The 13,246-nt window shown below is 50.7% G+C and overlaps 1 protein-coding gene across 1 annotated transcript in view; it reads right to left on the bottom strand.

Annotated features, from left to right (window-relative positions):
• RERE (arginine-glutamic acid dipeptide repeats) overlaps positions 1–9,087 on the bottom strand; it is a 171,427-nt gene extending 162,340 nt beyond the window's left edge. The window contains exon 1 of the mRNA XM_066563795.1: positions 8,996–9,087. The gene's annotated coding sequence lies outside the window, so the exon portion shown is untranslated. The remainder of the gene's footprint in view (positions 1–8,995) is intronic.
• Positions 9,088–13,246: the final 4,159 nt, after the last annotated feature.

Genomic DNA, 13,246 nt, shown 5'->3' with positions numbered 1-13,246 from the left:
CTCAGGAACAGGAGGGACACCAAGGGCAGGACTCAGCACCAGGAGCGCCCAGAGCTGTCCTGCCTCATCCTTCTGCTCCACTGAATGCACAAATACCTAAACCAAGGGCAAGATTATCCCTACAAAGCTTATCTTAAAGGCAAACTCGATCCACAGCAAGACATAAAAGTTCTGAAAACCACGGAAAGCAGCAAACCAGAAATTTGTTCTAAAACTTTCAAGGAAAAGAAAAATTATTATAACTCAAATCTGGCATCTAACAGAAGAGGCATTTAAAAAACAATAAGAATAATTTCCATTCAATACCAAGGAATTAGATATTCTCTACAGCTGCTGGTGTGGCAAAACCCTAAACTACTTTGCTATGGACAAGTAATTCCAAATAGATACATTGGGACACTAAATAACAAATGCAAAGATACAACATACAGTTGCCATCAGAATTAAGCCTTTAAGTAAAAGAAAAGCAAATGCCTTAAACTCAAAGGTACATTGAGAACGTGGTGATCTGCAGTGACATGGAACTGAGCTCAGTGATGTTTTGATGTAAATATACCATTATATGCATATATTTATATATAAATTCTTTATTCATTAACCACCTGGTTTACAATCACTGAGAAAAGGAAACATGGTGTTTAACTAAGTTAAACACATTTTGAGATTAGCAGAGTAAACAGACACAGCAAATTGGCACTTTCTTATTGCCCAACAGCTATAAAGCTCCCTGATAACAAAGCACCCTCACACCCCTCCTGTAAGCAGAGGAACACAACTGCAGGGAGTTACTTGGCTCAAGGTCATGCAATGGGTTTGGCCACTTTTTTATGTGTCTGGAGCACAAGCCAAATGTTGTGGCACCAACATCTAAATTCTTGTCAGGAATTCACAGCCTGGAATCTCCCCAGTCTCTCTTGTTGCCTGCTTGTACCTCGACCCTTTATCACCTCCAGGAATGAAAGATATTACCTAAGAGCAATAACCTGGGGATCTACCACAGCACACATGCTCAGGTTCACACAGAACTCCTGGAGCAGGGATTCTCCAGGAATCCCTCCCAGCCCCTCTCAGGAACAGCCCAGATGTTCCCCAGATGTTCCCCAGGACAGGACAGCGAGGAAAGCACGGACAGAACTTCTGGGGACTCGGAAGCCTTGACTAAACACACACAAAAGTAATTACATTCCACATCTTGCCAACCCGTACTTTGGGACAAAAGCCGTGGAAGGAGTTATTTGCTGACTAATTAGCGCAGGGAAGAGCCCGTTAATTGAGGCAGGGCTGCAGAGAGCAGCGAGCACCCAGAGAACCAGCGCTGCTCACGCTCCAAAGAGAAGCACTTACACAATAAAACCCAACAAGGAAGGACTGAGGCTATTCAGCATGAAGACAAGCAGGAAATAAGAATCAAATGACTTTTTCCAGGCAGGAGAATGAGCAGATATGCTGTTTACAGGCTGTTTAACAAAGCCAGCCCTGGAAGGTGAGCTGTCACAGGGACTGAGACTCAGGGGAAAAGAAACATCCTCAAACACTCACATTAATCACCAAAAAGCAGAACAGGGAGAATCTCAAAGTCTACAGCGGGGAAATGAGCAGAAGCATGAAAAACACCTAAGCAGAGGAACAAAATAAACATGTTACAAGTCACATACATTTCTAGTAACCTGCTAAAGGACAAGTGAGATACAGGAACTGAGAAATCCAGAACCTCCCCGTGAATTAATACAATTAAAATCAACCTTCAGATTACCAGACTGTGTGCACCACTGCCTTTTCACCTACTGCCCTCCAATAGCTCAGAACTCCGATCAAGCATTCCAACAGCAGCCAGGACAGTTCCAGCAGAGCAGAACAGACCTGGATCCTTACTGGTTTCCCTGATCAACCACAGACAGGAGGGGCACATCAAGGGGAAAAGCCAGTTATTTCCTGGGGAGTTGCTAGCTGGGCATTTGACACACAGCGATCTTTAAGTGTCCAGGTAAATAGGTTTGTTGAATCATGGAGTAAAGGTTCTCATCTGAAGGGTTCATGTTGGAAGGCAAGTAACATAATTCAGTGGTTTAAGGAGCAGTCAGAGCCAGGTCTATTAAGTTTCATGAAAATGAATGACCTTAGAGACATAAATTAGATTTCCTGCATCTCACTCCCAGTTTGTAGAAATGAGGATTAAGTGTTTAAGTCTCCTGCACCGACCTCATTAGAGGATCTTTAATGGAGACACTGCATTCCTTCTTGGCCAGGCTGCACCCCTGGCACGGCAGTACCAGGCACCAAAGGGGACACAGCCACTGGTAAATTGTGTTTCCTTCACTTAAAGCAGGGAGCAAGTGCTCTGATGAACCTGTGCTCCTTCTTCATTCAAAGCCCCTCTGAAGGTCCCAATTGTCTGACACCATTGGTTTTTTACTGGGTATTTCTCAGGGAAATACAACCCTTAAAGCACCAGAATTCCATGATCTACAGCACTTTCTCCTTTCATATTCATGACACTTTTCATGTAAACATATTCCAGTCCCTTGTGGATGCTGGCATCAGCAGACTACTGCCATATATGCACTTGTTTAAGAAGATTCATAATCCTTAAACACATATATTTAATAGCTTTGATATTTAGCACAAAGCTGCTGATCCCCTAACACCCTATAATGCATAGTTAATTATTAACTGAATTTGCCATTTTCTTCAGACCAGAGAATAAACTGGTTGCCAAAACAGTACAGAAACCATAATATTCTGGTTTAATTCTCTATTTCACCACACCAAAACACTCAAGTCTGGATCATCCTGCTTTACTTTGCAATGCAACCACATAATTACTGCAGGTGCTCAGGTTTCGAACATGGGGCAGCCCTACCAGCTCCCTTCAGACCACTGTGACCTCAGCAGCAACAGAGAAAAGGCCTCTCTGGCTTCGTTTTTGTTAAAATTTTAAAGACGTGAGCTCAAATGAGAGCATGTGTCAGTTTGTGCAGTCCACGGGTGGTTATGGAACAGGCAGTGCTCAAAGGCTGCTGAGTGCAGGGCTGAGATGCCAGGAGTCAGAGCCATTTCCTAAAGCACAGACACAGAAGGGCTGCTGGAAGTCACCTGTGGTTCAGGGCAGGAGAACTGGCACCCTCCCCCTGCTGCATGTGGGGAAAATGCTACAAACACACACACACACAGAGCTTCACAGCAAACCAAACCAAAGCTGGGCTTCCCAAAAGTTTAAACAGTGACTTCTCGCCGCTAAGAAATTCTGCTCCTTACTGGTTTTACTCATTTTTACTACATGACAAGGAAGTTTCCCCTGTGTATTTTACCAACAGTTGTAGGAGATGCCTGCTCCCAGACCAGCTACACTACAGTACTTCTAAAGAGCTCTAAAAAAATAAGAAGGAAAATCTGCAGGAAGATGGGCCCAGTGCCCAATAATTTGTCTGCTTCCAGCCCAAACCAGTTGGCCACATGAAAAGGACCAACATAAAGGAGCCACTGCTCATCACCCAGACAGAAATATTTATTAGCACTGGAGGACAACTTCCTTTCTCTTTCTTTATCCCCTTTCCTCAGAGAAAACAAACTTCCCTAATTCACCTCAGTTCCCCCTTCCCCCCTCCCCAATTCCCTCCTTCTCTTATTTCATGCCAGTAACTTGTAGTGCATAATGAATTTCCAACCAGCCTGCCACGACAGTCATCTCAGCAATAACCAACATTCCTGAAAGTTTTGTGCAAGCCAGCAGATGGATAGGAAAAAACTCTCTAATTAATTACATCCCCAGTAAGGCATGGCCAGACAGAAAGCAGCATTTGGGGTTTTGCTTGGCAGCCAGGAGCCCGTAGGCACAGCCATGTTATTGCCCACTCAACTGCTAGGAAGGACAGAGGAAAAAAGAGGATTTCACTGGCAACAGGGATGGAGGGAGCAAACTTCAGGACTTATCAGCTCCTGTCACCTCAGCAGAAACACTAAAACAGAACCTTCATTAGTCCTGCTGATCAGGAAAATAAATTTACACTCCAGCCCTCACTGCCTGTACCAGAAAAGATGACAAACACCCATCACCATAAAAGAGAAATCCTGTTACATATCTGAAACAGGCCAAAATTGACTCTCAGTCAGGGATTAATAATACCACGGTAACTTTTTTTTATTACAGACAAGTAGATTAAACACATAGATTAACTAAGACCTCAAAATTAACGAGCACTCATTTTCTTCCACTTATCCTGAATCTTATAATGTGAACTGGCCTCTCATTTGTGTTCTATAGGAAGAACAAAAGACAACCTACACAGTCAGAGAATAGCCCATTTTTCACTAACTCAATCATCAAAACTTGCTTTTTCATTGATGGAATTTATGTGATCCCCAAAGTGATCCACATTTTCAGAACTGCACTTCTAACATAATTAAGATGCCAAATGCAAATAGAACCCTTTCTGTCTGGAACCCAGGGAAACACCAGCACCTCCACACAGTGCATTCCAAACACACGTTTCTAAGAATTCCAAAGGAAAAAACCCCAAACACAAACCGGTGACCATTCCCCCCGCTGGGCACAGAGGGAAATGTGATGTTTGTATCCTGGCTCGTTTCACTTTTCTCCAGGTCAGTCTACAATTCCGGGCGCTCAGTGAACTAACAAACATTTGCATTAAAAAACAAACGCGAAGCCAAGCACACAACACCTATTGAGGCAGGCACAGCCAGGCCAATATTTCGATCTGCTTGTGCTTTTCAGTCCCTTCCAGGCAGCCCTTGCCCCGCGGGCTGAAGGCACAAGGAGCCAGTGCAGCATTCATATCTTGTTTGCTCCTTTGTTCCCCCATCAGCCTCTCTGAAAGGAGCACTTGGGCACAGCCACCAACACGAGCAAAGCCTGTGCTGGCAAAGCCACAGGCAGAGCACAAAGCTGCCTTGTGGATCTGCTCCCCACACCTCTGTCACTCCAAGGAGGGCAGGGGTTTTCTCCCAGCAGCTTTCTGGAAAAGCCATCCCCAAAAGTGGGGTCCCTCAGTGCCCCAGCCTCACGCACCTCCCCACACCCCTGGCCCAACCAACTCCTCAGCAGGAACCTGCAAACTTCATTTCAGGCAGCTTTAAAAAGAAGCACATTGAATAAACAGGTTTCCAATCAATAGGGGGTTTGTTCTGTTATGGTTCAAAGATAGGTTTCACTTAAAAATACGCTGCATTTTCAACCTATTGATTTAAATTTAAGCTCTGAGCTAAAATCAGAGAGCATGCATCCCTTTAAGTGAAGCAGGATGATTTGTTTAGACTTCATGCAACTGAGACAACTGTAACATATAGTAAAACCAGAGTGAAAAATAGCTGAACATTAAAAATAGTTAGTCTAGCCAGGATGCCACTTAAAAAAAACCCCAAATACCAGTTCATTAGAAACTTAGAGTTGGTTGTTTTGAGTTTGTTTGGGTTTTTTAATGGTTAACTCCAACCCCAGCCACCCCTTTTTAATTTATGTCCTTGCTCCCTCATCTCATTTCAGGATCACATAATAACTAATTGTTTTCCAATTGTCATCATTCTGCCGACTAGAAATGAAGCACAATCCGGGCACTGTTCACACAGCAGGAGCAGAGTGTAACCTGGCACTGGGGCTCACAGGGTCCCTCGCAGAGCTCGCACCAAGTCAGAGCCCCTCGGGCAATGCAGGCTGTGAACAGCCCTGCTGCTGGGAGGGCACGGCACCTTCTGCAGGGCCATTACCCCTCCACTAACACACCCTGGATTCCCTGTGCCCGGCACACCTGGGGCCCCTCCTGTCCCAAAAGTGAAAGAAGTTCTTCATGGCTGACACAGCCACCCGGCGTGGCTTCCACAGAAAGATGCATTTTGGAGCTGTGAGATTAATTTACAGATTGAGTGTTATTTTAAAAAGTCGGCTATTAAACCACAACATCAAAATGCCCTTTTTCTCACCTAAGCTGCAACCGGTGTTAACAATTACAGGATCACAGAATCTCCTGAGCTGGAAGGGGCCCATGGGGATCAGAGTCCAGCTCTCAGCCCTGCCCAGACAGCCCAAAATCCCACCCTGGGCATCCCTGGCAGCCTCGGGGCCGTGCCCATTCCTTGGGCAGTGCCCAGCATCCTCTGGGAGAAAAACCTTTCCCTGAAATCCACCCTGACCTTCCCCGGCACAGCTTTGTAAGTTCACAGCTTCAAAAATCACACACACACACATCTCCTCAAACCCATGAATGCTGTCCCTTACTCACTTTGCTGTGGCAGCCCTGAATCTGCACCCACAACTCCACAGGAAGGACTCTGCAGGCAAACAGCCCCCAGCAAGGTAAAACAACCCCCTGGATGCACAGAAAGCACTGCTTGCTAACAACCCCCAGCAAGGTAAAACAAACCCTGGATGCACAGAAACCACTGCTTGCTAATAACCCCCAGCAAGGTAAAACAACCCCTGGATGCACAGAAATCACTGCCTGCTGAGCCACAGGGATGACTGGCGAGGGCAGCGCTGTCTGTCCTGGTCCCACTCACCTTTTCTGCCCAGGAAATGCTCCCTGTTTTGCACAGGAGCTTTGTCCAGGGGCAGAGTTACCCATCCCAGTCCCTGCAGAGTACAAATTCACAGGGCACAGGAACCCCAGAGGCACAGAGAGGCAGCACAAGTGCTTCCCTGCACCTCCCTGACCTCACAGCATTCATGCAGACAATAGCCACAGTCTCCGGCCACACCAAAGCTGGGAGTGGGAGACAAATACCCAAAAAGTGTCCTCAAGCCAGAGGCAACCACCACATTTCATTCAGGTGAGGAAAATTAAGTCATTTGCCCCAATTACACACTGAAGTCAGCTAAAGAGTCAAAACCAAAACTCGGAGAGCTCATGATTAAACCATGACAGTCACTGTTTCCTGTTTTCCAAAGGATCCAGCACTGGCAACTTTTGCTCAACAACCACGTTATTTTGCACTCCCTTCTGCACACCTCAGCCTCACCAGCTAGCCAGCTGAGATTTTACCAGACCTCACCACCCCAAATCTCCAGGCTTTGTGCAGCAGTTTCTCCTTTCCATCCCCAGCCCTGCAAAGAGGAAGGGGCTGCACTCACTGACCCCAGGGGTGGCCCCAGCTCCAGACACCCCTCAATCCCACAGCTGCTCTGGGCCTTTCCACACACACTGCTGGCAAAACAAAAGCCTGAAACAACCACCAGGAAGGGAAACCGTGTGTACACCAGAGTCAAGCTCTGCACTTCCTCTTGCTTTTGTCATCCCCGGGCTTTTCTGTGACCTGCCCTCCCCTGGCAGCAGTTTCACCCGCACACGGAGGAGCAGGGGCTGTGAGAAGCTGCCAGGCAGGGGGGGTGTTCGGGGAACGAGGGAGAGGAAAAGGAGAGGAAAAGGAGAGGAAGCAAAGTTCAATGGAGTGCACTGCACTTCCCAGCCTCACCTCGCGTGCTCCCGCTCCATCCGCCCCGCGCAGCGCAGCGCACACGCGGGCTCCGGTGCCCCCTTCTCCCGCTCCCGGGCACGCAAGGCCGTCCTGGGCAGGCAGGGAAGGGCAGGAACGCCGCCGGGGCTGCGCTCCGTGCTCCCGCTCCGGAGCACGGCGCCGTGCAGCAGCGGAGCCCCGGCGGCGGCGGGCGCACAAGAACAATGAGCTCGCAGCCCGGGCATTGTGTGCAGCCGCCTCCTGCTCTGCCCCCCCTCAACAGCCAAAGCCGGCCCTGGGCACGCCGGGCACGGACAGCAGCCCCCGCCGGCAGCCCTGGGGCCAGCTCCAGCACGAAAACCGGGAGGAGACGGCTTTAGCACGAGTGCTTTTATTATCGTAGAAACGGTTCCACGCCTCTTAACCACCATGGATTGCTCAGTTCTAAGGGAGCTGGGTATCAAAAGGGAAAAAAAAAAAAAAAAAAAAAAAGAAAACCAAGAAAACCCCAAAATGTTTGCCTGGCAATACCAGAACAACAAAAAAAAAATGTTGTACGTTGCACATTATTCAAAAATTTGACATGCGCCTTTCACGACCAAGAACTACTTCTTTTGACACAGTGCTCATTTTTATCTGGTTAAACCCCACATTTTAGTACCTGAATTGTCACTTCAGATCTGTTCTGAGAAAGCATTTTTACTGAATTCTAACAGGGTGAACCACCGCGTGAGGCTCCTCAATTCAGCTGCACGGGTGAAATAACACCTTCGATTTCAATAATTGGCCAATGTAAGCCAGGAGTAAACAGCCATCAGACAGCAGCCTGCTGACTGCATAAAAACCCTCTGAGCTCCTCATCTCCAAGAACGCTGCTGCTTCGAGGAAAAACTCAGCATAAGAACTCAGCAAACCAAAATAACTGCAAGCAGCCTGTAAAAATAAATCTAAGGGCAGAGACACCTCAACAATGAATCATATTGTTTTCTTCCTAGCAATTTCTTGAGCAGTCAGTTTCAGCAATGAAACCTCCAATGTTGTCTACCTCCTACTACTTTCCTGATTCTGGGCATCTTCTTTTCACGCTTTAGAAAGAGAAATGGGAACAAAACAAAACAAACGAAAGAGGGAAAAAAAAAAAAAAAGAAGAAAGAGAAAACCCCACCCCTTCCTATGCTACCGAAAATGTTATGATTAAATCAATTTGCATAAAATCTTCATTTCAGGATTCCATACCTACACACATGAAAGCAAGTGAGCCTTTTGAACAGCCGAGCCGTTCACCCGTGTGCGCGCATTTAAATCACATATAAGTCGTACACCCCCTTTATTTGGATGGCTAACAAGTTAAGCCTTTCCCTGAGCACATTATCCCTACGGAGCATCAGGCAGACGCGACAGACCAGCAGCAAAATAAAGAAACAAACCAAGAGCCGCGGCCGAAGCAAACAAATAACCGCGGACCGCGCAGCCCAGCCCCGGCAGCACAACTCCCGCTGCTGCCGGAGCATCCCCGCGGCCCCGGCGGGGCTCGCCCCCTCCCTCCCTTCCTCCCACCCCGCGGCCTCTCCCGCCACCGCGGCCCACCCACCTCGGCGGGCTCTACACCATCCGCGGCGGCTCCGGGGCGCTGCCGGGACAAAGCGGCGGCGGCGGCGGCGCGGGGGGGAGCGAGCGGCGGGGACCCCGCGCGGTGCGGTGCCTCAGCAGCGGCAGCCCAGGGGCATCTTCCCGGGGAACAAGGAGGGGACGGAGAAGGAGGAGGAGGAGGAGGAGGAGGAGGAGCGGCCGCCGGTCCCGCGCTGCCCCCGCCCGCCCCGGCCCTCGCGCACGCACGCACCGCGGGCACCCAGCAACGCCGCCGGCCGCGCGCCCCGCCAGTATCGCCGCGCGCCATTGGCCGCCGCGCCGCGCCGCGTGACCCGCCGGCCAATGGCGGCGCGGGATGGAGGGCATTTAAACGCGAGGGGAGGCGGGGGCGGCGCCGGGCACAAAGGCGGCTGTGAGGGAGAGGGAGGGGCGGGCGGCTTGGCCCCTTCTTCTGCTTCTTCCTTCCCCGTCTTCCTTCCCTCCCCCCGGTTCTGCGGGCCGGTTCCATGATCGCTGTCCCGAGCGCCACGGAGATGGTTTGAGGTGTCTTTGTCCCCCGCCGCTCCCAGCCCGGCTGCCGGCTGTGGAATCGCGATATCGGTGAGGTTAGAAAAGAGCTGTGGGACATCGAGTACAGCTCACGGCCCGTGGCCACCGTGTCCTCCTCACCCAGAGCGCTGAGTGCCCCCTCCATGGTTCCCTGGGCACCTCCGGCCATGGGGGCTCAAACCCCGCTGGGCAGCCCCTGCCAGTGTCCGACCGCCCTTAACATGAGGGACTCCTGAGTGTCCAAAGGTCCGGCCCGACAGCCCAGACCTTCAGAGGTCCGACCTGAGCCCTCCGGTGGAGTGGAAATGGACAGAGGCTGCAGGGGGAATGGACAGAGGCTGCAGGGGGAATGGACAGAGGCTGGAGTGGGAATGGACAGAGGCTGGAGTGGGAATGGACAGAGGCTGGAGTGGGAATGGACAGAGGCTGCAGGGGGAATGGACAGAGGCTGCAGGGGGAATGGACAGAGGCTGGAGGGGAATGGACAGAGGCTGGAGGGGGAATGGACAGAGGCTGGAGTGGAAATGGACAGAGGCTGGAGGGGAATGGACAGAGGCTGGAGTGGGAATGGACAGAGGCTGGAGGGGAATGGACAGAGGCTGGAGTGGGAATGGACAGAGGCTGGAGTGGAAATGGACAGAGGCTGGAGGGGGAATGGACAGAGGCTGGAGTGGGAATGGACAGAGGCTGGAGGGGAATGGACAGAGGCTGCAGGGGGAATGGACAGAGGCTGGAGTGGGAATGGACAGAGGCTGGAGTGGAAATGGACAGAGGCTGCAGGGGGAATGGACAGAGGCTGGAGGGGAATGGACAGAGGCTGGAGGGGAATGGACAGAGGCTGGAGTGGGAATGGACAGAGGCTGGAGTGGAAATGGACAGAGGCTGCAGGGGGAATGGACAGAGGCTGGAGGGGGAATGGACAGAGGCTGGAGGGGAATGGACAGAGGCTGGAGTGGGAATGGACAGAGGCTGGAGTGGGAATGGACAGAGCCGCTGCATGGTTTGGCTTGGAGGGACATGAATTAGTGAACAGTCATCAATGGATCTTACAACCATCCCATCCCACAGCTTCCCCTGTCCTGGGCTGGCCTGGGACACTCTGAGCTATGGTCAACCCAATGAGGGTGACCCCAGTGCCCAAGGCTGGCCCAGGACACTCTGAGGGACAGCCAGCCCAGTGAGGGTGGCCTGGGACACTCAGGGATGGCCAGCCCTTGAGGGTGACCCCATTGCCCCGGGCTGAGCTGCCCTGCTGTGCTCAGTACCTCTGTCCGGGACGTGCCTGACATGCCTGTTTGCCCCGAGCTGGCTCGTTCTCATGAATTAGTGAACAGTCATCAGCCTTAGGAGTAAATGTGTGTGAAGTGTCTTCAGTGGGAGGCGAGGTGCAGAATTGTGTGGCTCTGTCAGAAGCTCCGGCCCATCAGCCCTCCAAGGTTCACACTCTGGATCAGTCACATTAAGCTGCTGTTGCTGGCCCTGCACTGAACGTTCAGATTATGCATAAGTGCTTTGCTGGATAAACAGCTGATGCTGCTTCTTGCTGCTCTGTGCAGCGAGGAAGTTGACACAACAGCAGAATTCCAAATTACCGAGTAGCAATTAATAAAACACTTGGTCACTTAGGAGATTTTTTAAGCTTCTTCATCTCCAAGCTATCACATATTTAGACAAGATAACACGAAGGTACCGGAGCTGAAAATAGAGCAAACTTGTTATTTAACATTAACCTCACCTCTCCTCCACAGGCCAGCAAAATAAATCACATGGCTGTAAAGAAAGTCACATTCTTCCCGGGCATCTGAGCATTTTCATGTGGAATTATATCTTGCTTCTGAAAAGGCACTCGGATATGTCAGGGCAGATTTTGCCCTCAATTACACCCGTGTAACCCCAACTGTTTGCTGTCTCTGTAAACTGTCTCCGTGGTCGATTCCAGTGGTGCTGCAGAGATAAGTTTGAGGCTGTTATTGCCTTCAGCAGGGGGAAGTGGGAACTGTTTTCACTGAAGAGAAGGGAACACACAAGGAGATCTGAGCTCGGCACATCAGAGGGATTCAGTTCTCTGCCCTGCACACACAGGACAAATTTATCCCCAGCATAACTTCGGGGGCATTAGCACCAGAGGGTGAGACACAGAGCAGATTGTGTTCTAATAACTCATTTAGATAAGGGTCTGGAAATGCACATCAGCTCAGTGGCTGCCACAGCCATCTCGGAGCTGCACTTCGGCTATCCTTGATGGAGCCTGATTCCATCTCTCCTATTTTCTGCACTAATTACAATTTCATGTTCCTTGGCCTCTGGATGTCTGCATTAAAATCTCCATGAATTGCCACGGTGGCAGGTTTGCCTTCAGCTTTTCCCAGTCTCTCTCTCTCTCTGTGATGGGGAAATTCTCCACAGCAGCCTCTCCCCCTGTCTCTTCCCCTTTCCTCTCCTCTGCCCTGCTGAGGGAGTGGCCACACAAGGATTAGAAATGTTTACTCACAACATTCTGATGCCAGATTTTGTTGTTAAACAAACCCAAGCACTCCTGGGGGGGGACAGCCTCACAAATATATGGATAATGTGTGTATCCTAGTGCAGAGCAGGCCACCACCCTGATTAGAGGATGGGGCACAAGGAAAGGCCGAGAGAATTGGGGTTGTTCACCCTGGAAAAGAGAAGCTCTGGGGTGACCTCATTGTGGCCTTGCAGGACCTGAAGGAACTGCAGGGAAGATGGAGAGAGAGGATTTCCAAGGGCTGGAGGGACACAGGGCAGGGCTGGTGGGATTTTGGGCAGGAATTGTTCCCTGGGAGGGTGGGCAGGCCTGGCACTGGTGCCCAGAGCAGCTGTGGATCCCTGGCAGTGCCCAAGGCCAGCCTGGGACAGTGGGAGGTGTCCCTGCCATGGCAGGGCTGGCACTGGGTGAGCTTTGAGGTCCTTTCCACCCCAAGCCAGTCTGGGATTCTGGGATTCTGTTGTGTAATACACATCTGCACCCCCCAGCATTATCCCTGGCCAGTCCTAGCAGGCAAAGCCACATCCTCACACCACCACCAAGTGATCCAATTATGAGTTTGGTTCATAGCCAGGGGATTGCTGCAGGAATAGCACTTGAAGCTGCTGCTTTTTTTGGGTTGTCTTTTTTTTTTTTTTTCCCTTTGGCAGAGATGCAGCTCTCCCTGTGGACAATAATAAACAAAGCCACAGAGCTTGTCCCATAATCTTCTCCCAGCTAAAGCCACGGGGTTCAGTCAACACAGGGAGGATGAAGGAGCCCCCAGATGGTGCTGAGGGAGACCTTTGTTCCTCTGGGTGGGCACTGGGATCTCTGTGGCTCACACCCACGTGCAGAGAGGTCACTGGTGGGAGGAGTGGGCACATTCTGTGTTCTGGGTGTGAAATGTCTGATGTTCATGCAGACTGTCCCTGGGGGAGCCTGGCAGGGCAGAGTGGGACTCTCTGGCTGTTCGGTGCCTCTGTCTCGCAGCACTCCCAGGAGGTGGGAGCTGCTGACACAGAGAAAGCCTAATTGGCCAAATCCACAGAGACACCGAAATTCCAGCGTGCCACAGGGGTACCCACACAGAATGTTAATCCTCACATTCCTCTCCTTACCCCGGGATGTTTGTGAGGATCTGAGCAGCAGAGATTCTGCTGAGTGTTCTGGCTCTGGAGCTCTCCTGGCTCCCTGCCCCTGCTTGGATCCCCATCT

This window comes from Molothrus aeneus, chromosome 21 (genome assembly GCF_037042795.1).
Source record: "Molothrus aeneus isolate 106 chromosome 21, BPBGC_Maene_1.0, whole genome shotgun sequence".
NCBI lineage: Eukaryota > Metazoa > Chordata > Aves > Passeriformes > Icteridae > Molothrus > Molothrus aeneus.
The sequence above is the reverse complement of the archived record's forward strand: the minus strand, read 5'-3'. Positions and strand labels throughout refer to the sequence as shown.